This window comes from Ictidomys tridecemlineatus, chromosome 13 (genome assembly GCF_052094955.1).
Source record: "Ictidomys tridecemlineatus isolate mIctTri1 chromosome 13, mIctTri1.hap1, whole genome shotgun sequence".
NCBI lineage: Eukaryota > Metazoa > Chordata > Mammalia > Rodentia > Sciuridae > Ictidomys > Ictidomys tridecemlineatus.
This window is the reverse complement of record NC_135489.1, coordinates 61,059,811-61,085,803: the sequence shown is the minus strand read 5'-3', so window position 1 is coordinate 61,085,803 and position 25,993 is coordinate 61,059,811. Positions and strand designations below refer to the sequence as shown.

At 46.9% G+C, this 25,993-nt stretch overlaps 1 long non-coding RNA gene across 7 annotated transcripts in view; it reads right to left on the bottom strand.

The window, feature by feature from the left end:
- LOC120888390 (uncharacterized) overlaps positions 1-25,993 on the bottom strand; it is a 132,944-nt gene that overhangs the window by 13,798 nt on the left and 93,153 nt on the right. For 2 of the 7 annotated variants that reach the window (XR_013429723.1, XR_013429720.1), the window contains exons 4-6: positions 21,556-25,532; positions 17,786-18,050; positions 570-731 (exon numbers count right to left, since the gene is read on the bottom strand). This is a non-coding gene — a long non-coding RNA (uncharacterized LOC120888390). The remainder of the gene's footprint in view (positions 1-569; positions 732-17,785; positions 18,051-21,555; positions 25,533-25,993) is intronic. The other 5 variants (XR_013429721.1, XR_013429722.1, XR_013429724.1 and 2 more) reach the window with 5 other exon arrangements.

The window sequence follows — 25,993 nt, the reverse complement described above, 5'->3', positions numbered from 1 at the left end:
ACTGACAAAATTAAACTACACAGAAAGTCCCCAACCTGCCCCAAATCTATACACCCTATGTTGTTTCTCATTTAAATAGAGGAAATGTTACTGAGCTGTCTTCCCTTCTCCAGGAGGCAGAACTGAGACTGGTGAAATTCCTGCCTGAGATTTAGCCCTGCAAAGGTATCTAGTGAAATGATTCCAGAATGTTCCAGAAGATGAATACTGTTCCATCAGGAGTTTTATTAGCAGTCACAGTTCAAGTATGACTGCTGTCTGCGCCAACAAAAGATCAGGACCATCCATGTTTGGTGGTTCAAAAGAATCATTCAGGCTGGGGCATGAGGGTAGGGCTCAGGTCCTAAGGTAGAGAAAGAGGCAAAGGATGCCAAATACCAGAGATGGGCCGTGAGCCACTGCTGTGGCTGGAAAGCCCTCCCCATCTCTAGCTTCTCATGCGGCCTCAAATTTGAAACTCGGGCATGCTGCTGAGTATAGGAAGGTGCAGGGTCAGGTTCTTGGGAGCACACCTTGTGGTTTAACCCTGGCCAGGGTGGTGGTAGGGGTTGTTTCCATGGGGATCTTACCAAGTGTTGTGTTCAACAGATGGGCTGAGGCAGCTATTCCACAACAGGAGCACCATCTTTCTGTCCATGTGAAATGTGCTGAGGTGGTTACTGAAGACCAATGGTAAGTGTCCTCCTCCATGTGGCTCTGCCAGCACCCTGCTGTGTATGTGGCAGTGCAACCTGTTGATGGAGGTGCTACATGAACCAACCACAAAAGTAACCCTCAGTCATCCTAAATCTATAAATATGGAATGAGAAAGGAGTTGAGAACACTGGAAACTTAACAGCCAGGGCCCAGCTCTGTGAAGATGGCTGCCCTTGGCTGCCCTCCTCCTCCCCTACCTCCAGGTTATGACCCATATGCCTTGTGCAACATCTCTGTGCTTAGGAATGACCCTGTCTTCTAAAGGTGAAATCAAGTTACCTAAAGACTACTGCAACTCCAACTTGGATCTGGACACAGATTTTGAGGTCATCCTGCCCCAGTGTCAGGGCCTGGGTCTCTGCTCAACTGCATTAGTCAGTTACTTGATTTATCTACTCAATGAAATCATCCACACGGTGGAGAAGTTCTCTAAGGAGAACAATAGGTACTGTATAAACCTACCACCCCTGCCACCAAGCTGGGCTGCAGACTCCAGCCAGCAACAACTCCTGTCCCCAAACCCTCTCTCAGCCTCTCTCACCAAAGGGTTTTCACTTGTTCACACTATGAGGGCAGAAGCAGGGCATATGCACCAAAGCCCTAGGCCCCACACACTTTCCTTGGACACCAACAACTGTATCTTGTGTCCCTCAGCTATTCCGTGGATGACTCAGAGGTCACTGACTTGCATGTTGTCAGTTATGAAATGGAGCACGACCTGTCTCCACTGGTTCTCTCCAACTGCCCATATCAAGTGAAACAAGGCCAAGAGACCTTGCAGGAATTTGACCTGGAAAAGATCCAGTGGCAGATCAGCAGCTGCTTCCTCCAGGGTAAGCCCCAGCTGATCCTCAAGGTAGAATGGGCCCTCAGTCAATGATTTGCTGTAGTTATGACCAGCCCTTGTGAGTTTCAGGGGGAACAGACAGAAGTGACACCAGGGACTTGTCTGCATTATCTCCTCCCTACTGGTGGTCTGTGGTCCCTTTGCCTTCTCTGCGCTAGGAGGTGTCCCCAGCTTTCTTCCACATGACTGTCAACATCTACACCTGTCCCCCAGGCAGCCTCAAGTCTCAGTGGACAGGGTTTCCACTACAGTTAATGGCACCACCAAGAAAACCTGTCACTGCTGCCATCCCCTTCAGTTGCATATGCAGTTTGTGCCCAGGAACCACTGCGCAAACCTTCCCCATGCCTTCATCCTCTAACTGCCATGGCCATTCAGAGCATTCAGCTGTCAGTCCAGCTGCCCAGTGCCAGCAGCACCACTTCATCTTAGTTTCCTGCCAGAATGCCCCCATGTAGGGAGCATCTGTTCAGGCACCCCTGGAAAGAAGCGGTCAGGAACCCCCACCCCCAGCCAGTCCACAGCATGTGGACAGTATTATATGGCCTCCACCATACTTCTCTATCTGGCACAGAGGCCCTGTTACCTGGCCCCAGCCCAACCTTCCAGCTGTCTCCATCCCTTCCTTCCTTACTGTATCAAACCCTGTGACCTGCTTTCTGACTCCCTGAGCACAATGGCACTTCCACACTTGCTGTCGCTGACCGTGGCTGCACTCATCCTTCCAGGTCTAGTCAGGTGTTGTATTTTTTCCCTCATTGCCCACAGTCAGGCTGTCAGTTGTTTGAGCCCAAAGCCATTTTTAATTCATCCTGACAGTGGCTTCTCAGTGTTACTGGATAGATCACAAGTAAACACACTCTCTGCTCAGTGTTGCTGGATAGATCACAAATATACACATTCCATTCCTGCTCCTCCAGTGCTCTTGTGCTCTTGTGGTCCTTAGATACACTATTCTACAGGGAAATATCTGCAAGGCCACTGTAGCCAGGCTAGATTTCTTGTGTTACTGTGTCCAAAGAGTGGGGGTGGAACAGAGTCATCAGGAGACAACAAAGCTATATTCCTTGCCCAGGAATATACTCTCTGGCTTGGTACTTCCACTGAGTCACTGCTAAAGAATACATCTGTCATCAGATGGAAGCCTCCAGTATGGATTTAATTTCCAAAAACCTTTTTTCTTTTTCACTTAGGGAATACCCACGCTGGTATGCAGACATGATTGAAACTTTGAACATCTCTTTATGGACATCAAGAACAAAATGGTGCAAGTGATCATGATAAACCCTCACTTGCAGGATGGTTCCATCCACATACATAAGGACAGTTTCATCTCTGAGCTCTGAGAGTCAAGCGGGATGGCAGATCACCAAACTTGCTTGATGAGAACAGACTAAACTCTTGGGGGTTGTTTTTTTAATGATGATATCATGACCAGATATTAAGATCCAGCAACAGATCAGCAGCTTCTTCAGGTACTACAGATTTACTTCTGTGCTTCTTAGATTCTGCTGCCAACAGGTAGAGAGGCTCTTCTGCCTCTCCACATCCTTATGGGTCATGTGGAATATTCAGTTAGCTCGGGCCCATTTCTGTGCAAAGTCTGAAATGCTGCAGCACTCAGCATCAGCTCAAGCACAAGCATCAATTCTTACCCTAAGTGCTGGATAGTTGGCCCCACCTGTGCTGGCAGCTCACAGTTAGGCTCTTACCAAGTAGGAGAAGCAATAGCCTGACCCAAGCCTCTGTCCTGCTTTTGGTTTCAAAGCCCCATCCCCAACTTGGCCATGGGTGCCATCATTGGAGAGTTTTGGTCCTACAGCAATGCCTGTGAAGCCCTGTCTGTCGCATAGGTCATTCTGGGCTTTCTAGGCATAGCTGGTGGGGATCCAAATATGCATCTGAATTTGTGTGTTCAAGATATCCTGCGAATGGGCAACCAAACAACTCCAGTTTTAAAGGTGGGTCTTGTGCGCTTTTCAAGGAGAATCAAGATCACCTCATCTTAGTTTCCTTCCAGAATGCACCACGCAGGAGCATGGCACAGGCATCTGTGGAAAGGGCTGGTCAGGAACCCCACCCCTAACCAGTCCACAGAACAGCAGTACACACTGGGGACGGGAGAGGCATGGATGCTCAGTGCTGACCACCTATTACAGCAGGATGCACAGAACACTGACTACCTGCTCACTGTTTAATACTCACACATACAAGCTGCTGCAGGAGGGGGAGACTCTTAGATGTTTGCAAGACAAGGCACATAGACCCTGGATGGAACAGATATGGCCTCATGACAGGAAATGGAAAAAATTAGGGAAAAGTGCCCTGGGGTACCAACTCAGAGTATTTGGTGTGCACCAAGGTAGGGTGTGAGCCTTCTCCTCCCACTTGGGACTCTCTTCCTCTTCCAAGCCTTAAGCAGATGTCAGTTAAAATACGCCATTGCCCTCTGGCTGTGGTGAGCCGTTCCTGCGGACTGTGGTTGCCATTACATGATGGCGCTGGCTCCGTTGTGGTCTGTGAAGGACAACTCCATATCAAAGAGAGTTGGCGTGTTCCCAGCTCCTTATCAGAGAAAGTTGGCGTGTCATTTTCTAGCACCCTGTGAGAAGGGTACACGTGGCAGCTTTGCATTGGGGTTCGAGGTGCTTTATTAAGGCTGGGAGGGGCATCCGATTATTATTCCGGGTAGTAGAAGAATTATTAGAAGAATATCAAGGGCCTGAATAAACTGCTGAAAGAAGATTCCTGAGTCGTGTCTTCCTTGCGGGCAAGGGGGTCGTGACAAGTGGTGCCGAGACCCGGGAGAAAAGAAACAAAGAAACACCCAGGAACCAGAACTTTCAGCAGTCAGGGAGGCGCGCCGGTAAGTCCCAGGTAAGGTGGGACCCGCTGTTAAAAAGCGGAGGCTCCTCTATACATAAAGAGGGAGCATTAAAAGGTACCTGCTCCTCTGTAAAAAGAGAGGGCGTTACATCTCATAGCAATTGCACTCTGAATTTTTGTTTTCTTTCTGTGTATGTTCGTTTTGTTTTGTGTACTTTCACTTTCGATTTCTGTGTTTTCTTGTGTTGCGTTATGGGAGCTGTGACTTCAAGTCCACTCCTTCTGGCCCTCGATGGCCTTTTACGTTCCAAGGGACTGGAGGTGAAACGCAGTACCTTAGAGAAATTTTTACAGAGGGTAGATACAGCTGCACCGTGGTTTGCATTTTCAGGCAGCCTCACTACACCCAGCTGGGATAAATTAGGCAAAGACCTTGACTTTGCTCGTGAGCAGGGCATGCTAGAGGGCGGGGTGATACCCCTCTGGAAGATGGTCCGTAGTTGCCTTACGGATGGCAGATGCCAAGAAGCGCTTGTTAAAGGGCAGGAGGTTTTAGAACAATTGCATGAGGAAAAATCAGAAACAACAGAGAGTGAAGTGTCTCAGGAAGAGGGGAGTGTGCGGGGCGTGGAGAACGGGAGGAGACTGTATCCAGATCTCAGTGTGCTGCGCACGCCCCCATGCGAAAGTGGGTCAGAGGTAGAAGATAATGAAGAGGAGGAGCTGGAGACGCTGTCTCGGCAGCTAGGGAGTTTAGGTACAGGGAACAGAGATAAGCAAGGGCTCAAGAACGGGCGGCCTCCCGATCCGCCTCCGTATGGCGGGGGTGTTTCAGGCTGCCGCTGCTTTCTTCTGTTCCTCAGGGCTGGCATATCATTGCTATTGACATTAAAGACTGTTTCTTTTCTATTCCTTTGCATCCTAAAGACTCACAGCGTTTTGCCTTCACCCTTCCCTCGTGTAATCACGAGGAACCAGATCAAAGGTTTGAGTGGGTTGTTTTACCACAGGGAATGTCTAACAGTCCTACGATTTGCCAGATGTATGTAGGGAAGGCACTCGCACCTCTCAGACAACAATATCCTTCCATCAAGATTATTCATTATATGGATGATGTATTATTGGCAGCCAAATTAGAACAGTCAGTTTATGAGGCCTATAAAGACCTGGTGAAGTTGTTAGCTCAGTATGGATTACATATTGCACCTGAGAAGGTTCAAACAGGGGATTCTATTCAGTATTTGGGAGCGACGATTAAATATGACATGTTAAAACCACAAAAAGTTACTATAAGAACTCAAGATCTCCAAACTTTAAATGATTTTCAAAAACTGTTGGGAGATATTAATTGGATAAGAGGTTATTTACATATTCCTAATATCGTGCTCCAGCCTTTGTATGCTATTCTTAAGGGTGATCCAGATCTTACTTCCCCTCGTACCCTCACTAAAGAGGCCAGAGCGGCCCTTATAAAAGTAGAAGAAGCTATACAACATGCTACTCTATGCAGGCTCCAGAGTGATAAACCTTTCCAGTTATGTGTACTTGCCACTATGCGGCAGCCTACTGGAGTACTGTGGCAAGATGGGCCTTTACTATGGATCCACCCACATGTATCCCCAGGAAAATCTTTAGAATACTATCCTGATGCTGTTGCAGCGTTAGCACTTAGAGGGATTCAACAGAGCATTCAATTTTTTGGACAAGCACCTTCTTCTCTTATCATACCCTATTCTAAAGTTCAACTTAATGTTTTGTGTGCTACTCTGGACAACTGGGCCATTCTATGTTGCTCGTTTCAAGGGGATATTGATAATCATTACCCTTCTCATCCATTACTCCATTTTGTTAAAGAGCATCCTATCATTTTCCCTAAAGTAACTTCACCCACTCCAATTCCAGGGGCTGTTAATATTTTTACTGATGGCTCTAAGTCTGGAATGGGAGCTTATGTGATTAATGACTCTCCCCCTGTCCAGCATCAATTTGCTCCTGGAAATCCACAATGGGTAGAACTACAAATTGTCATTGAAGTTTTTAAACAGTGTTCTTTTCCTTTCAATCTCATTTCGGACTCCATCTATGTGGTGCAGGCGCTCAAAATTCTGGAGGCTGTAGGAGCTATTAGTGACACCCATGCTGTGTCTGCTTACTTTAATCAGCTTCAACAGCTTATCCGTAGCCGTACTGCCCCTTTTTATCCACTGCACATTCGGGCTCACACCTCTCTTCCTGGCCCGTTATCACAGGGTAATGCCTGTGCTGACTCGGCGACTAGAAGCCAGTTGGTATGCTTGGCCTCCTCCTTAGAAGAAGCTAAATTGTTTCACCACAACTTTCATGTCAATGCTATGACACTGCGCAGACGTTTTTCCATCTCCAGAGCAGATGCTCGTCAGATAGTATTACAATGTCCCCATTGTGTCACATTTCTTCATCCTCCTACTTATGGTGTAAACCCACGAGGATTGAAGCCATTGGTCGTCTGGCAAATGGACGTAACTCACGTGCCTGACTTTGGTAACCTCAAATATGTACATGTTTCTATTGACACATACTCTGGAATTATTCATGCTTCTGCTTTATCGGGAGAAAAGGCACGTAATGTTATTACTCATTGCTTAGAGGCATGGGCAGCATGGGGTGCACCTGCATCCCTTAAGACTGATAATGGACCTGCTTATACTGGCAGACAGTTTACATCCTTTTGTTCTGCTATGGGAGTACAACTTGCTCATGGGTTGCCTTACAATCCTCAAGGGCAAGGCATTGTTGAACGTGCCCACCGCACCTTAAAAGAAACCTTAGAAAAACAAAAAGGGGGAATAGGAGTTGACCACACTCCTAAAGAACGCCTGTCCTTAGCTCTTTTTACCATTAATTTTTTGAATTTGGATATTCATGGCCGCTCTGCGGCCGATAGACATGTGTCCCCTCAGCCCTCTGTGACTGGCTATGTTAAGTGGAAGGATGTTCTTACGGGCCAATGGAATGGCCCTGACCCCGTGCTGACATGGGCACGAGGATCTGTATGTGTTTTTCCCCAGGATCGCACGGAGCCGCTGTGGATCCCTGAACGCCTGACAAGAAGAGTCTCGAGATCTACTAACCAGCAGCAGGAGGTGCCACAACAGTCCCATGATGAGGAGCTTCATTCTGATGAGTGCTCTGGCTCTGATGCTGGTGCCAACAGTACAGATGACACCAATGCAGTGGTGGGCAATGGCACGGGCATGGCCAATGCCAATGCCAGTTCATAGTAATTCTAGTGTCCTCCCCACTCTTTTTTCTACCTCATGTGAGATGTCTGCTCCTTGTACCTCTCCTAGAGGGGACATGGAAAATATTTTTAATCAGTCTCAAGTTAATCTCACAGGAGTTTTTTGTTTCAGTCTTGGGAACACTAATTGTATTAGCCTTAAGACCAAAAATTTGACTAACTGGGAGGACCCATTGTGGTCCAGTCGAGTCTCAGGGAGTATTCTCAGTGCTGTATTGAGCCAAGTAGTTTCAGGGAAGCAATCAGGCTCAGGGACCCCCGCAACTAGCTCTGTTTTAAACATAACTACTTTAGCTATTATCTCCGAGGTATTAATCCCAATGCCTCCTTCTTCTAATAGTACTTGCTATGCCACTCATTTCAAGGCCACTCCTTACTGTACCCCTAATTTTGGTTTTCCCCCGACATTTACGCCTTGTCAGGATCATTCTTGGGAGAAACATCAAGTTGCTAAAGGTTTCTCCTTTTCCCCCCCTCTTAAGAGATATGTTTATAACTTTAACAACAATGCCAACTCCTCTACATTAACAGGTTGGTCCTGGTTTCAATGACTCATTTCCAATGAGAAGGGGGCTTCAGCCAATATTTCCACATTGGCTCAATTACTAGGAGCCAAAAGTTGGCTGGCTAATGTTTCTGGCGCTACTAAGGAGAGTGAACGAGGTAATAGGCTTACATCTGTTTCGTTCAACTCTCTGTTACATTATGCCACATTGCCTCCTGCAATGGTCTGTATCCAATCCCCATTCCTGTTCCTTTTAGCTAATCACACCTCGTCGGGGATGCTGGATTGTTCTCATACTACCTGTTTCTTATCTGAGTGTTGGAATGGTTCTTGGACTGTAGCAGTAATTATGAAAATTCCAACTTTTGTCCCAATACCAGTCACTGCGGATCCAGATAAATTTCCTATTGTAGAGCTACTTAGAGTCCGCAGAGATTTTGGAATCACGGCAGCTATAGTGACAGCCGTGGCGGCATCTGCTGCTGCAGCAGTTACGGCCGGAGTAGCCATGGCCAGTCAAGTACAAACTGCTGCCACTATTAATCAAGTTGTTCAACAAACGTCCACTATACTTGAATCACAAAATGCGATTAATCAACATATTTTGTCAGGGATTTTAGCTACCAACCAAAGAATAGATTTTCTTCAAGCTCAGGTAGAAGAATTGGCTGACCTAGTACTTTTAGGCTGCATTGACCAACGTGCACATTTATGTATAACCTCTGTCAGATTTAATGATTCCAGAAATGCTTCCCACATCATTGGTGGATATCTGGCCGGAAATTGGTCCATGGAAGCGGAAGACATGATCCAGTCTCAACTAACCCAGATAGCTGTCTTGAATAGTACCCGTGTCGATCCCGTGACTCTGGGTCAATTCACCAATTGGATATCTTCTGCTTTTCCTTTTTTAAAGAGTGGGTGGGAGTAGGCATTTTTGGTGCACTGTGTTGTTTTGGTATGTTCCTCTGTTTGTGGTTTCTCTGTCGCCTTAAGGCTCGTAGTGCTCAAGATAAGGCTATGATCATACAAGCTCTTGCTGCTTTAGAAACTGGCAACTCGCCACAGGTCTGGCTTGCGCATCTTAAGCACTAAACTTTTGACATGGTCGTTGCACCCCAAGTTATTATAACATTGCACTGGGTACGACATGTCCTTCTTTTGTCTTTCTCTTAGTGCTGGAAAGCCCTTGCACTCTGCGGGTCTTGTTGCCATTGCACGCAAAAGGGTTTCCACACTGGTCTTTATCTATCACTTTAAAGTCCGTGCCTTTCTTTCAGGGTGCTGCCAACTTGTTTGTAGTTGTACTTCTGCATGGCCACAGTTCAACCTCAGCTATTCCCTCTTACTCACCATCGTCACGATACAGGATGCGAGGCAAGGCACTGCACTTGAGTGATCCATTGAGAAGAGGGACCTCAAGGGGAGCATGTCCTATTGCATGCGGGTTTGACGTGTCTCCGCCCCGCCCCACGAAAAAAGGCGTCGGCTGATATGGTGTCAGGTCTGGGGAAGGCGCCCCCTGGGGCTGGCCCATACTATGCAGCCACTTTTGCACAGTGGGATAGGACCTCTACTCTCGCCTGTATTGTCTTAGTGAAACAAAAAGGGGGAGCTGTGGTGAGCCGTTCCTGCGGACTGTGGTTGCCATTACATGATGGCGCTGGCTCCGTTGTGGTCTGTGAAGGACAACTCCATATCAAAGAGAGTTGGCGTGTTCCCAGCTCCTTATCAGAGAAAGTTGGCGTGTCATTTTCTAGCACCCTGTGAGAAGGGTACACGTGGCAGCTTTGCATTGGGGTTCGAGGTGCTTTATTAAGGCTGGGAGGGGCATCCGATTATTATTCCGGGTAGTAGAAGAATTATTAGAAGAATATCAAGGGCCTGAATAAACTGCTGAAAGAAGATTCCTGAGTCGTGTCTTCCTTGCGGGCAAGGGGGTCGTGACATCTGGCAGTTCCTCTCTGCTCATAATTCAGAACGGCTACTGCGACTGAAGAAAGTGAGTCTGCCCTGCTTCTTCCCAGACTGAGAGAGCCACACAGTGGTCCCAGGCTTTGATGTTGCATTTGTTTATCTTTTTTCAGGATTCCTTTTGGGAAATCAGTTCTAGGTAACAAAGCAGACATTGGCCCAGAAATTGCTAAGCTCCTCAGAGCTGAGTCACATAGACCTAGATGCTTTCCTCCTGGAGCTCCATGAGCTGATGGTGTTGAAACTAAGAAACACCCAGGCCCAGGACAGCTTCAACCCTGAATGGAGATAGGGTGTGCACACCTAGAATGTTTGACATCTCCCTTGACATGAAGGTAGTTCCATCTTGCCACAGGACCCTCTGCCTTCTGTTCTCCATTATCAGAGCAACTCTTATTTGGTTTTAATATTTTGGGGACTTCTAAAAGATAACTGTGAAATCATATATGCTCATTATATCAAGTAGTCCTAACTACCTCAAAGAGGTATGCATTTTAGATTAGGCAGAAAAGCTACACCAATGTGTGAAATCTAAAATTTCCAAAATTATCTGAATTTTACATTTTTGTCAATCTAATGGCCAAAAAATGGTATCTTGTTTTCACTTGTGTTTCCCTACCTACTTGTGTGGCTGGGCACATTTTTAAATTTATCACTATTTGTTTATCATCCTCTGAATTAGCTCTTGGTAGCTCTTGGTTATTGATCTGTTATTTTTTTTCTTTTAGTACCCTCTGGTTAAGTATGGGTAGTTAAGAACCCATGGGTACTTAACTACTGAGCTGCATCACCAGCTCTTTTTATTTTTTAATTTGAGACAGGACCACACTATTGCTGAGCCTGGCCTCAACTATGTAATTCTCCTGCCTCAGCCTCCGGAGTAGATGGGATTGCAGGCATATGCCACCACCTCCAACCAGTTTATCTCTCTCTTTTTAAAATATGTTCAGTTGTAGATGGACACAATATCTTTATTTATTTATTCTTATATGGTGCTAAGGATCAAACACAGGGCCTCACGTGTGCGAGGCAAGCACTCTACCACTGAGCCACAACCCCAGCCCTTATCTCTTTTTTAATGATTTGTAAAAGCTCTTTTATGGAACAGATTAATCTTTGATCTACATGTTACAATTGATAGAAGTAACAACAATTGATAGAATTTTTTCATAAAGCCTCCGTGGGGCCAGGTGCAGTGGTGCATGAATCCCAGGAGCTCAGGAGACTGAATCGGGAGGATTGTGAGTTCAAAACCACCCTTGGCAACTTAGCAAGGTCCTAAGCAACTCATCAAGGCCCTATCTCTAAATAAAATATTAAATAGGGGTGGAGATGGGGGCTAGGGTTGTAGCTCAGTGGTGGAGTGCTTGCGTAGTACGTGTGGGGCACTGGGGTCAATCCTTAGCACCACATATAACTGAACAAAATAAAGGCATTGCATCCATCTACAACTAATTTTTTAAAGGGTAGGAGAAGGAATGTGGCACAGTGGCTAAGCACCCCTCAGTTCAATCCCCAGTACCCCCCAAAAAAACTGCCACCATGGTGACATACACTAAAGATCTTCCTTATCACATCCCAGGGTGCTAAAACTTCCCCATGTTTTCTCCTGCTGGTTTTATAATTTTATCTTGCACATTTTGGTAGCCAGTTCACTTTTATGTGTAGTATGAGGCAAGCATTTCACTTGACTGGTTTTCTGGATGAATAGTCAGGCTACATTTGCTGTTTCTGCCCTCAGGCTATATGGCACATGCCTATTTACAGTAAAGTTCCCCTTTCTAGGGAATTTGCAATCTTTGGTAAGATAAACTGTGAAAGGGAATACCTGCCTTTTCTGAATGGCAAAGCTTTGTTTCTGATGCAGCCAGACAGGCCCCTCAGTGGAGTGCCTGAAGTGGCCTAGCTGAGCAACATCGAGGAAGCTCCAACCTCCAGAAGCCTTGAGCCTGGGACTCCAGGTCCAGCTCAGGAATTTGAAAGCTCCTGACCTTAAGCTGACCCTCAGTATTTCCCATCTTATTTAGCACCTCAGTCCTATCAATGCCTGGAAAGAGTGAGAGCTGATAGGTTCCTACTCTATCTCTTGTGCCGGATTTTGCAGCCTGAGGGACACTCTGGTGAGTTACATGGAAACTAAAGAGAGCAAAGTTCTTCCAGAAGTGGAATCCCAGGTCCCAGAAGAGATACTGCTATCCAGCTGCATCTCTGTGTGGAAAGTGGCAGCTACACGAAAACAGGTCCAGCAAGCAAAATAGGATTCTCTACTCTGTCTCTTGATGTGCTGCAGACACAGCTCCCCTCCCCTCCACTGTGCCTCTGGGGGTATTTGGAAGGAAAGTGTTGGCACAGCACTGAATTCAAGGCCAGAATGCACTGTGCCAGCTGAAGGCTTCTTTGAGAGCCAAGCTGTTTCTGGAACACATGCAAATTCCAGAACTTCCATGTTATATTATGAATATTAAATGGTGAGAATAACAGTTACAGAAAATTGGAAATCAACCACCATCCTGTGCATTCAAGGAGCAAGAAAAATTAAAAAGTCACAATAGGGGGTCACACCCAGCAGTGACCTGTGTTGGGCTTGCAGCCTCTTCCTCATGCTTCCTCACACTGCCACACAGAAGCAGAATACAGAGCTGTTGGTCTTTTTTCTTCCCTATTCTATTCTGCACACACAGAAGAGAATCTGGTTTTCTTCTCTCTCCCAGTACCTTAAATTCTGAGTACTTTGCTTATATTTCTTGGGTTCCAAGATATGAAAAAAGCACCACACTCTTGTCTTCTCACTAACAGTAGGAAAGCCAGGGTGTCTACACAAGCCTTAAGGCCACAAGAACAAAAGCCAACCCAGACCCTACTGTAAGTCACTGCCAATTCCAAAGCATCAGAGCCAACAACTCTGTGAAGAGCATGGTACTCAGGGTTTTGGTGTCCCCATGAATAAAATGGAATGGACTAACAGCCACAGCACCTTCCAGTTCTTGTATCTTGAGATTCTAAATGAAAGTTTGTCAGTGTCAGCATGGATCAGAAGCAGGTTCTTGGCAATGCCATAGGGAATTTTTCGTTGTCAAGCATTGCACTAGGTAAGCATGCAGTCTTGCTGTGATCTCAGCTTCCCTGGGTTTGTGTATTCCTGGTCTTTTCTTTGAGTTTCAATCACACCATAAAAACAGCCTCAGAGTGATGCTAAAACCAGTGCTATTTGTGAAAAAGGCAAAATGACTTTCTCCAATTTTGTGCTGCCTTTCTCATTGTAAGTTTTGTGTCTTTTTGAAACCCAATTTCTGGATAAATTCCTGTTCCCCACAGCTCAGGACCCATTTGCAATGAGATCAGGACAGCAGCCATCCACACATTGGAGGTCCTGTCTTTCACATACATTCAAGATAAGTTACAGACTCAGTCAACTTGAAATCAGGCCTGTGTACTTTTGAGCTACAGAAATGCAAAACTGTGGCAAAGGGCACAGCTCAGTAGTAGAGTGCTTGCCTCACAAAGCCATAGGTTCAACCTACAGCATTGCAAAAAAAAAAAAAAATGGCCTGGCACAGGCCTTGTGCATACCTGCAAAGACAGGTGCAGAAGGAACACTGCACTCCATTTCCATGAATGGTTCTCACAGTGTCTGATGAAGGAAGTGCAGTGACAGAACTCAAGTAGTAGCTCCTTTCACAGAACATGTGCTTGCATTTAGTGAGTTGAGATGAACACTCCAGACTATGCAGAGCCACCAGCCTCCTACTAAATGCCTGACACCTAGGAGGAGGAGTACTTTGGCCTTAGATGCCTGGGAGTGGGGGTGCAGCTTGCCAGGACCAGCAATGGCACTCAGACCCAATCTGTTCCTCACTGCCACACCTTCATAGTGAAATCAGATGTCAAATCCTTGATGTGAAGCTTTTTTTTTCCTCCCTTTGGCCTGGGCATTTTTTTTCCTTACTATTATATGAGTTGTTTTTAATTAAGATGTTTTATGCTATGCTTTCAAAGCCTTAACTGTCATATCTAGCATGATTTATACAAAAACACACCAGGCTAGCACAGGTAAATTTCATTATACTTGTAATGCTGTTTTGATAAACATGAGTTCTGCTGCTATAGGATCCCTCTCTTTGGAGGCCATGCTACTGTGCAAGGCATGAAGACCTCAGCTAGGCTGTGGGAATGGTTGTGGGGTTTTGTAGAAATGTCCTTGCAGAAGTATTCATGAAGTGGATGGTTCAGAAGTGAAGAGCACACTCTAGAATGTGAGATGATAAACTGCCACTTGACAGAACAACAGCAGAACAGTTTGTCCACAGCAGAAAAAGCTTAAGTCTCAGCCAGGGGAGGGGTGTCTTCTGCTTAAAGGGACACCACTGAAACAGCAGAGCTTCAGCTACCAAGGAGTAAGAATGAAAACTACCTAACTCAGTGACTGAGGCTGTAGGATGGATAAGACTTCCTGGTAACATGAAATAAAGGCAGTGAAAGAAATAGAAATTCAAGTCATTGCCCTCAAGTCCTTTCCATCCTTAACACGAGATTTTTCCACTTGTTAAGTGCTGCGCCCCTCCCCTGACTCAGGCAATGGCAAGGCCCTACTGAGGTGGATGGAGCAAGGCGTCCATCCTCTGGAGGAGCGCAGTATGTTTCTGGGAATGGGCTGATTTGTTTTTGTATTCCTTTAATAAGTATGGTTTGGATTTTTCATATGACCATTAAGTATAAAGGAAAAATCATGACTTTCCCAATTAATGTAACTACTTCTAAAGCATAGATCTGTTTGCTCTAAATGCAATGATTCAGCTGTGGAGTGTAAATTGTTAATGTCTACAGAAAAACTCCCTGTATTCCTGTCAAGGAAGTTTTTGAGAAATTAAATTAAAATCTAGAGAAGAAAAATTAATGTTAAGAAGATAGATTAGTGCTTAGTACTGGGCAACTTGTTCTTGTTCCTGTGCACAATGGTTTGTGCTCTTATGTTTGTTTGATTAAAAGTAATAACAAGTCAACCCCTTGCCGTAACCATGGCACTGGTTCCAGTCAGTAAGTCAAGAAAGAATAGTCAAGGTATAGGCCAATAGTTTGGGACATTTGTAACTATTATTAAAAGTTAACTAAGCAGAACGCGAACTGAAAGCACAAATGCTTGCTTATGCATAAGCCAAGATACATTCTTCTATTCTAATTGTAGCTATGTAATATTTTGTTTTGTTTGAATAATGATTCCTGTTTTGTAACCACAAAGTACTGTAAGCCTGCCAAAATGAAAAGTATATATGATCAACTTCACAAGTAAAGATTGGGATCAACACCTTCACTTTGGTGTCTGTGTTGTTTCTCCACCCCCTCTTTCGCCGACTCCTCACCATCCGTTCATCTCCTGAGACCCCCTGTTGGAGCTGGTCTCCGACAGTTAAGGCAGATAGTCATAGATAGTCAGCTGTTCCTAAATGTTAAGGCAGTTCCAACTTAAAAACAAACTTCCACTGATAATCACTGTGAGCAAAATATCAATTCAAAGGGCCCAGCCAAACTTACCCAGGTTCTGGCATGCCCACTTACCCCCGTGTGCATATGGAAAGCATCTCTGATGTGATGCTAGAAGCACCGAGTGAGTGTCAAAGTGCCTGCAGAGTGCTCGATGGGACAGAAGCCCTGAGGCCTGGAGCTGGGCATCAGCAATTGGCACTCACATTGTATTCTGCAATGTTCTGACCCCTTCAAGTTCACTAAGCATATGCTCAAGCATTCAGAATCCTAGGTCCAGTTGGAAAAACAAGCACGAGTGCTTTCTTCTAAGAGAAAATGCTACCAAAACTTAGACCTTCCCTGTAGGGACATTGAACCTGCTACCTTCTCAGCTGGTGGAGTGCTTCAGAGAGTCAATGAGGAGGGTTCTGTGCATGAAGTAGCCCCCACTGCTTTTGGAGCTGCTTTTGTATGGGGGCTCCACAGTCTGCAGTGTGCTGCCTTTCCCTTCACATGGACCCACCAAGGTCAGTATTCCTTCCCAATCACTACATGTACTCCGAAACACAATGGAACCTCAGCCCAGAGGACAGCTACTTCCTCAGAACCCTAGCTCTAACACAATCAGGCTGATATACCACAGCCCAGATGGACCTAAGCATAGATAGGTCTTGGCTCTCCAGTTTGCCTGCTCAGCGACCTTAGAAAAGCCACTTGATCATTTTTAGCCTTTTCTCACGTGCTAAATGCCTCCCAGTTATGTGGTGAGAAATTAGAGTAGGTAAACAACAGCACAGTGCCTGGCATGGGGTAGGTGCTCAAGAAATGGGACATGCCCTCTCCCCAAGCTGAGAACTTGCCCTGCTTTCAAGACACTGTTGGTTGTTGGTGCTATAGGAAGTCTTTCCCAAACTTGAAACTAATTAGTCCAATCTAATGCAGTGTTCTGTTTTGTCCTCTTGAAATCTATATTCAGACTACATGACTTATGCATATACTTTTCTGATTTCTCAGAATATAAGTTAAATTGCTATGGGTTAAATTGCTATACTTCAGCCTCATTGGCTGCCTTTCAGTGTCTCAAATACATCAGCCTCTTTCCTATCTCAGAACCCACTGTTTCCTCTGCCTGGCATGCTGTCTCAAATTCACCCTTCAGGTCGCCTTTAAATGTCACCTCCATAAAAGGCCCTTCCCAACCATCATCAAAGCCAGCTCCCCGGGGTATTATTTTCACTCAGCACTAGTTGCAGCTGCACTGTCTATTCACCCCCTCTCATTGCCCCTGGTGAAACTACTGAGGAAGCTGCAACCACAGCACCAGACACAGAGAGCACCGAGTAAATGTCCATTACTTTGAGGAGCACGGGGTAAGAGGCAACACTGACCTGGATGTCCAAGACTCCTGCTGTACACACGTTCTACCTGGCTGGGTGAGGCTGTGCAGCCTGCAAGACTGTGTGCTGGGAAACGCGGTTCTGCAGCACCTTGCTGCTCGGCTTAGGAGTGGGACCCAAGCCAACTCAGGCGGCAGCCGGGGGAGGCCTCCGGAGGCCATGGGGGAAGGGGCGGGGCTACCATGCGTCCAAGCCTGGCAGCCATCCTGCCCTGCCAGCAGCAGGGAGACGACGGAACCAGCGGGAGGCCAGGTTCTGGGCACTAGGGAGGGCGCTCAGCCAGCGCGCAGTGGGAGGCCGAGCCCGCGCAGAGCCCTGACGAGGCTGAAGCCTCTGTCCTCCCAGGGAGCAAGTCTGGTTGAAGGCCCTCCTGGTGGACCGCGACATCATCGCGTCGCAGCGGAACCCTGCCTTCTTGGGTCTGCAGAGGATCTGGAGCGTTGAGATATCCTTCCTGAAAGGGGACAGTGTCAACACCTGTGCCTACTAGATGGCTCCCAGAGCGCTAGGTAACCCAAGGGACAGGCAGAGGCTGAAGACCTGGAGCAAAGTTGTAGAATTTTCTTTTTTTTCCTTTTCTCCTTTTTTGCGGTGCTCCTGGGAACCCAGGACCTGGAACAGTGCCAGGCAAGCGCTCTACTACTAAGCCACAACCCCAGCCCGCCTTTTGTAGAATTTCATTAACAAGTGAGAAGTGTGAAGGGGGGAAAAAAAAGATAAAAACTAAGGGAATTATGTGACTGTTAAGAACCAACTTTGATGTTTACCTCCAAGCCTGGTTGTCAGCTTCTGGTGCTCACCTCAGTGATGGACAGCACACCCAGAGCTGCCCAAGCTGGAAATCTCTTGTCACTTCCTGGATTCTCCCCTTCCCTTCACATCCTGTCTGATGTCAGCTCCATATTTTCAGCTTCTTAAATCTTGCTGGAATCTGCCCTCTTGTCTGCCTCTCTTCAGCCCCTTTCCTGTTTGTGTCGCCATCTCTGCGTCTGTAGGTTACTAAGCCGAATGGGCTCCCCATCCCAAGTCTTTCTTCTTGGTGCCCAGGGCTAGGAGAGTGATTGCCTTAAAAAAAAAAATGAGATTATGTCATCATGAGTCCTCTTAACAGGACTTCAGTGTCGTTTTTTTTGTGACCTAAAGGCAATTCAAGTTCACACTTATTGACAGTAGCTTGAAGGCCCTTTGTGATCTGTTCTCTGCTTAGTATGACCCAATAGGCTGGACTCCCACCACTACTATCCTTCCCACACCACAGCCCACTCAGGTCGGCTTTGACTCCCTCACATACCATGCAGTGCCCAGCCAGCTCACACTTTTCTCTTAGAACCAGTTTAGACTTGCTTTTTCTAGTGATCTCTCTCACTCTACAAGCCCAGGAGTGGCCCCCTGCACCCTTGTCTTAGTCCATTTGGGCTGCGATATCAGAATGCCTCAAACCAGGTGCCTTATAAACAACAGAGATTTAATGCTTTCAGTTCTGGAGGCTGGAAGTCCCAGGGTCCTACTACACATACATTCTCTAGAACCCTCTACCTCCACCCCCATTTTTGTTATTAAATCCTCTGGATCTCTTGGTGATTGCTCCTAAATCACAGTTTCTACTTCTCTTTTGAGGCTGGATTAGCAACTGAACACACCTAAGAGAACTGATTCTTCTGTGTTAGCCTAGAGGGCTGGGATTTATCTCTTGCCCATTTTATCAGTAACATGGTAAGGAACTTACCTGCAAATGACCCAAAGTGGGAGGATCCACTCTAATGGTAGACAAGTGAAACTGATTCTTAGTGAATCTAAGCAGGCTGAACTGCTGAAGCCTATGTATGACTTTCCACAGGGACAAAAGGGGTATCCTGTGTCCCCATAGGGTGATGGTGGCTGCTTCATTAGAATTTCTCCACACAATCTCCAAAAACCAGTGAGCAAGAAAGGAAAATCCCCTTCTCATTTCCCATGCCCATGACATAAGAGGAGCCTATTACAGATGTCACTATGGTGGGGAATGAAACAGGCTAGGCTGAAAAGTGCTCAGGCCAGTAAGACTAATGATGAGAGAGCTAAGAGCCCTGCCCTCATGTGCTCTAGGCAGAGGTTGACCTATATGCTCTATAGGATATAACCAGCCATCCTTTTCCACTGTGGGGAGGGGTCTTTTGGGTTTGAAAACAGTCTCTTTGCCAGAGAAGCCCTAAGAAAGGGAGCTGAACTTTAAAAGCTCTCTGGGTAGTTGCCAGCCATTCCAGAAAGCCTGGGACCTCTGGGTCCTCGGTCCTCCTCATCTCCTGGCAGCGTGTGCAAAAACCTTCAGTCAATTCATCTTCTGACCCCTCAGCGCCACACCAGTGTGCATTCCCCTCCATCAGTGTGTCTAACTTCTCCTGTTATTTTCTCTGATTTCCTATCTCTGACAGCACACCCACCTTTCTAGAAGTCTTTTCATAAAGCAAGTGTTGATGCCTCACTGTTACAGCCTCTAGGAGACCTGGCTTCCTCCATCCCTCCCAGCGTCCACAGGATGCTGCATTCATGCTAGTGCCTTCCTGTGCCTTGTCTTGGAGCCTTCAGCAGCCCATGCAGGTGGTGGAGGAGTCAGGGTTTACTTATACGGAGGCCCAAAAGGGCAAGGGGCAAACAGGGGTGAGGCTAGCCATTAAAGATAGGTAGTTAGTGTAGCTAGGTAAATCGGGTCTAATATAGAGTAAAATAAAAAATAAAGGCCTTGTTGAGAATGGAGCCCAGAAAAGCAGAGCAGCACTAGGGGAAATTGAAATGTTAATGTTCCCAAGGCCCTGAGCCCATTCTAAAGAAATGTTAATGAAGCAGCTCCCAGGAAACAAAGAGGTGCTAATCAAAAGAGACCCCAGGCCCTTCCTGCCCATATTACTCCTCAGTAACACCACCACCCTTAGAAGAACTCCTGGGAAGGGTGATTGGGAGCCCTCACACACCAGATTCCAGGTGGGCACCTTTGAAATTGTAACTGGAAGCTCAGTCCTCATTCTTAATGTAAATCCAATAACAAAGACAAGGTCTTGAGAAAAAGGAAGATGATCCCCCACCTAGAGAAGAGCGCCCCCCACCCTTCACACCACCTTTACTACCTACCTTCCTCTTTCCAAAGCACTTACACTGGCCCATCTCCAGGACCATGGTCCAGTGCCAACCTGGACACTGTGAAAAGTTACAGGGCCTGAGCTCAGGGAGCTCCACCCTCACCACCATCCTTGAGCTGGACAGTCTGTCCTCTGTTCATAATCAGACAGGAGCACCATTTCCTGTAGATGCAGGGAACTTGGCCCAGGAGGGCTCTTAGGTTGATGGTCATCCTGGCCACTGCCCTTGGACCCCAAGACAAAAGGTAAATTCACTCTAACCTGGATTCTAGTGCTGGGACCAGCAGGCCGCTCCTGGGCATGGGCACCCAGGCCATGGGAACATATGCAGAGGCCTGAGGGTAGCAGCAAAGTGAAGAGGAAGAAGGAAGTTGCCAGAAAATGAAATGAAGTACAGGGTGACATAGTGTGACTGTGCTGATTAGGCTGCTGGGCCTGCCCCAACCTCACCCATGAAGTCAGGGCACAGAGGGTCTTGGAGTCTGGGCCCTGAGTGCTCTGCTGGTCTGGAGATGGTGAGATTCTGTTCATCCCTCATCCTGTGCCCACCTCCAGGCTGCATGGCTTACTGCTGCCCAACCCCACTGCCCTAGTTCACGCTCCTCTGCCCCCTGCCAAGCTTTGGAGTAGCCTGCTACATTGGCATTCTCACAAAGCTGCCCTACGCTGGAGTGGCCAGGAAACTCCTGCAGGTAGATGAGCTGGAGAACAGCATCCTGCACAAGGAGAAGGTAGGCTCAGCCAGCAGGTGCTTGGAATGGTCCTGGGGTTGAGAAGGATGGGTCAGCTACCTCCTGGACACCTCTGTGTCCCTGGATCCTTGCCTGGAGTAAAACACACCTGGTAGTCTCTGGGTGCCTCCCTCCATGTGGCCCTAGGTGGTGTATTCCAGCCTGTGATTCCTCCCCATGCTGTGATTGCCTCTTCCATCTCAATCTCTGTGCTGCTGCCGCACTCGCATAGGTTGCTGTAGGTTTTGTCCTCCAGTCACCCCCATGCTCCCCCAGGTTCCTGGGCTCTGAACTGCTGCTGCTGCTGCTGCCTGTGACTGCATCCACACCCTTTCTCACCCCTGCATCTCCCTCCTCTGGCCACACAGTGTCCCGACCGGCAGGACACATCAACGTGGGCAGCAAACCTAGATGGGGAGGAATGAAGGGACAAGAGACACGAAAGGTGACAGCAAGACAGGAATTCTGATCAAGCTGCAAACTTTATTTTTCACACAGGGGTATTTATATGCTGGGGATGGGGAAGCTCTCTAATCAGCAATTGCTGGATGTGGGTGGTAAAACTGCCAGCTGCAAGATGTCTGATGATCCTGATAACCACAGGATGTTCCAGGGAGATAGGTAGCTGCAGGATGTCTCCCAGGGGGCTGCCAGGCTATTCTTTGAAGGAAAATTTCCTTCTAGTCCCTGACATTTCCCCATTTCTTATATAAGAAATGACCATACCTTACCGGCCATGTTTGTAGGGGGTGATAGAGGCTCTGTTCCTCTAGGAGGCCTTAGAATGTCTCCTGATCTGAGCGAGCATCTTCATTAGGAGATTTTGTGGTGGCCTTGGCATGTTTTTGGAGGAGACGGCTTGGAGGCAGGAGCATGCCAACCGCCATCACCAGAGTGTGTCACTCAGAGGTCTTGGGTTTTGGGATCTGTGGATCCATCCTCCTGCAGTCCTTCCGGCACCCTCCATTATTATGGCCTAACGTCCTCACTCCAAGGGTGCGTCGTCCCCCAAGCGGAGGGGCCCATGGAGGAGCGATAACTTAACCCTGATGGCAAGGGCAGAAGATGGTTGGTCAGAGCTTTTACTTATATTTTTATATAAGAAAGAGAGATCTGTGGGGATGTAAACTTAAGAAATAAGCCTGTGAGAAGGGTAGAACATCCTTTTAAATGTTGGCAGCAGCATGGTCTTCCATCTCCAGACGATGATAGTGGACCTGTATGGGCTTAGAGGCCAAAATATTAATCTGTTCTTTAATAAATTTTACCAGCCTGTTTATAATGAAGGATCCTATGGACACCATTAAAAGTAAACCCAACAAAGGGCCTAATAGGGGAAGAAGGTAGGGTAGAAATCCATTAAGCCCAGTCCAGAGGGGATTTTCAAATAGTTTCCTTCATCTCTTTTCTAAATCTTCTTGAAGCTGCTCAATTTTAGTGGGTACTATGCCTGATTTATTGGCATAAAAGCAGCATCTTTCCCCTAGGGCTAAGCAAATACCTCCCTGGTTAGCTGTCAGCAAATCTAAGCCTCGTCTGTTTTGAAGGACCACTTCTGCCAGGGAGTCTATTTGGTCCTGTAAATCTTTAATGGTTCCTGATAGAGTTTGAACATCATCTATAAGTTGTTGAGATAGGTGACGGTAAGAGTGTATAGCTGTGCCTAAGCCAGCTGTACCTGTGCCCACAGCAGCTGTTATTCCAACGCTGGCAAAGAGTGGTAAGACCTGTATTACCTGCCTGTGTCTCTTGACTAAGGTGTCTAGGCTAGGAATGGGTAGAGGTTCATCTCCTGGGACAATAGTTATATCAGGGAGTAATAAGGCAAGAACACAGCCACCGGTCCAATTCGTTGGAAGCCTGGGGAAGGCTCAGTTTCCTCCACACATAAAAACTGTGCCATTGGGGGGACAAAGAGATGGGGTGGGTGAGGAATAATTTTTTACTGTTGAGCAATTTCCAAAGGAATTAACTCCAACATCAATATCATACGTATTATTCTGCATTGTGCCTAAAAGACATGATGTAAAAGTGCCTATAGGCTGTACTTTAAAAGGAAATCCGGGTTGGCATGTATTATCATTGTCTATGATAGAATTAATAGGAACTGCCATAGGCATGATTGCCCCTGTTGTCATGCAGAGCCAGCAATCACAAGCAAGGGTGGGGTTGGAATTATTAAGCAAGGAGAAGGTAGTTTCCAAAATATCTAATGTATTAGTATCTAAATCTGGGAGCTGCGATTTAGGCAGAATTAAGGGATGATATGTGAGCTCAGGGATTTGGGGTTTCAAAAGTTTGATTATCTGAAGATGCTTGACAGCATCAGTGGGTCCTCCACCATCAGAGACCCCTGTAGGGGCCAACAGGAGGGTTTACCAACAGTGCCTTGGCATCCAGCTGACTGTAACTTGGTGTATATGCCTTCTCCTCCCCGGCCAAAGAGAACGGGGGGGGGGTATAATGAATAGTGGTCCCCCCTGCTGCATGAGTTTTAGTTAGGGTGGCTTCAGAAAATTGTTCTCCCTGCTTGTTAAAACAAATTGAGGCTGATGCATAACAAGAGATATGCATCACCTGGGTATGCCTGCAAGTTGCAAAACAATTTTGGAGAGCTTCACTTGTACTGGGGGAAATAATCTTTGGCTTGTTAACACATACCCATTCAGGCTGATGAACTCCTCCGAGTTTATGGTCAACCTCAGCACAGAGGGAAGCCACCTTAGTCAAGCAGTCAGCAGTCTGGGTCCAACTAGTGGAAGCCTGAGTCCAAGATCCTCCCCTGCATTCGCGGGGAGGGGGGGGGCAAAAAGGTACTCCCTGATGTTGGAAGGTGAAGGGCTAAGGCCTCCGTGTACAAAACTGTTCAGCAGAAGTGCCTTAAGCAGGATCCTCCCACAGATTGTTGGCTGCATCTGCAAAAGAGGAAAATTTGTCCTCAGGGGGAGGGTCTCCATCCCTGGGTTGAGGTAAGTCATTAACCTGTTTAACCAGGCGTTCTGGTAACCATCTTGGGGCTGCTTGCTCTTGGTCCAAAACACAAGCTGAGCTTCGTTCCCAGATGAGGACAGGATCTGGGCCTTTCCATTTATTTGTAAGGGGATCACGCCACATAACAGGTGGGCGAACAGAACTGGACGAGGGATGCCAGTGTCTGTCTGCAGCCGAATGGCCTTCACTGTCTAGGGTAAGAAAATTAAGGTCAAATAATGCATGGTTAAGGCAATCCCTGGGTGTGGTAAATACAAGGGCAGAAGCCTTAGGAGGGTTAGCCAAGTCTTTAAGGTAAGGTGGGCACTTTCCACAATGCCTTGGCCCTGAGGGTTGTATGGAATTCCAGTAGTATGACAAATTTGTAAGGTAGCACAAAACTGTTTAAACTTGGCACTGGTATATGCAGGACCATTATCTGTTTTAATATGTATTGGTTTACCCATTATGGAAAAGTCTGAAACAAGATGAGATAGGACATCTCTGGTAGCCTCTCCAGAATGTGGTGATACAAAAATAAAGCCATTGAAGGTATCTATAGAAACGTGTATATATTTGGTTTTTCCAAATTCAGGAAAATGAGTAACATCCATTTGCCAAATCTGATTGGGCAGTAATCCTCGGGGGTTAACTCCCAAGTGTTGAATGGGGAGGGAGACAGCGCAAGCAGGATATGCTTTTACTATTTCTCGTGCCTGTTGCCTGGTAATTTTACAAAGTAATCAAAGGCTCTGGGAATTTAAATGGTGAAGATTGTGTAACTCTGTGGCCTTTTGAACAGAGCCAACAAAAATTGGAAAGATGGAATGAGCTGCTGCATCAGCTGGGCATTACCTTGGATAGCTGTGGCCAGTCTTTTTATTTCTCCAGTGAAATCATTATCAATAATGCCAGGGAAGACCTGAACACCTTGTAAGGTAGTAGAGGCTCTTCCAAGAATAAGGGCACACGTATGAGATGGAGGGTAATTCCAGTGGGTATTATCTGGGGCCCTGGTGGCGGCACAGAGGTCCAATCCTGTGCTGCCTGGGGTGGCTTGTTGGAGGGAGACAATCGTGGAGAAGGATTTTGAGGTAGGTTGGGAGTTTGGGAGGGAACAAACCTTATTTCCCCTGCGTTTGTCCTGGGGGAGGTCGGGGCCAGGGGCTGACTCCGAAAGGAGTTTCCTGAGAAGCGGGAAGAAACAGGCTATCCAAGGGCATTCGTCTTAGATCTACACTCATTGGCCCAGTGACGACCTTTACCACATCTAGGGCAAAGGGTGGCTGGGGGCGGTTTAGCCCCGGTTTGAGGAGACGCTATCCCTAGGCTTTGTTTGCCTGTCGGACACTTGTGTGCAAAATGGCCAGGTTGTTTACAAGTAAAGCAAGTACATGAGCCAGGATTGCGAAAGGCTTTGGTAAAGGCAGCACCTATGGTGAGACCCATGGCATGGGCTGCACCCACCCCGGCACAGAGTCATAAAGTCAGAAAGTTCCCCTTTACCTTTATGTGGCAGAAGAACATCCTGACATGCTGGGTTGGCGTTTTCAAAGGCAAGATGTTTTACAAAGGTGCTTTCGCTTGGTCCAAAGGCAATCCGCGGCTAGGTTAAGCCAGGCAACAAAGTCACTATAAGGCTCGTCAGGCCCTTGTCAAATTTTTGCTAGGGAAGTGGTAGCTGAGCCCTTTTGAGGGAGGCGTCTCCAAGCATGTAAGCCAGCTGTCTGAATCTGCGCCAAAAGTCCAGCAGGGAAAAGCACCTGTTTAGGGTTAGTGTCAAAAGGTGCATTGCCCACTAGCTTAACATAAGTCCAGGATTTAGAGGAGGCCTTAGTTAAATATTTTTGAGCATTTTCCCGACAGTGCTCTTTGAAATCTGCATTCCCTAACAGGAAGTCTCCGGCACTGAGGGTAGATCGGGCTAAAAATTTCCAATCATTAGGAGTAAGCCATTGTGCATTGTGGCTCTCTAATAAAGCCAATGTGTAAGGTGCAGTGGGGCCATATTGAGCACAAGCCTTTTTAAGTTTTTCAAGAAAACGTAGGCTTAATTTTTTGTAGACACTCTGGGTTCCTTCCTGCCTAGGGATGAACTCCTCATCCTCTGAGTCCTGATCTTCCTCTTGCCCTTCCCCTGATTCGTCCCCTTGATCTGTTTCCCCTTCCTCCTCTTGATCCTCCTTTTTTTCCT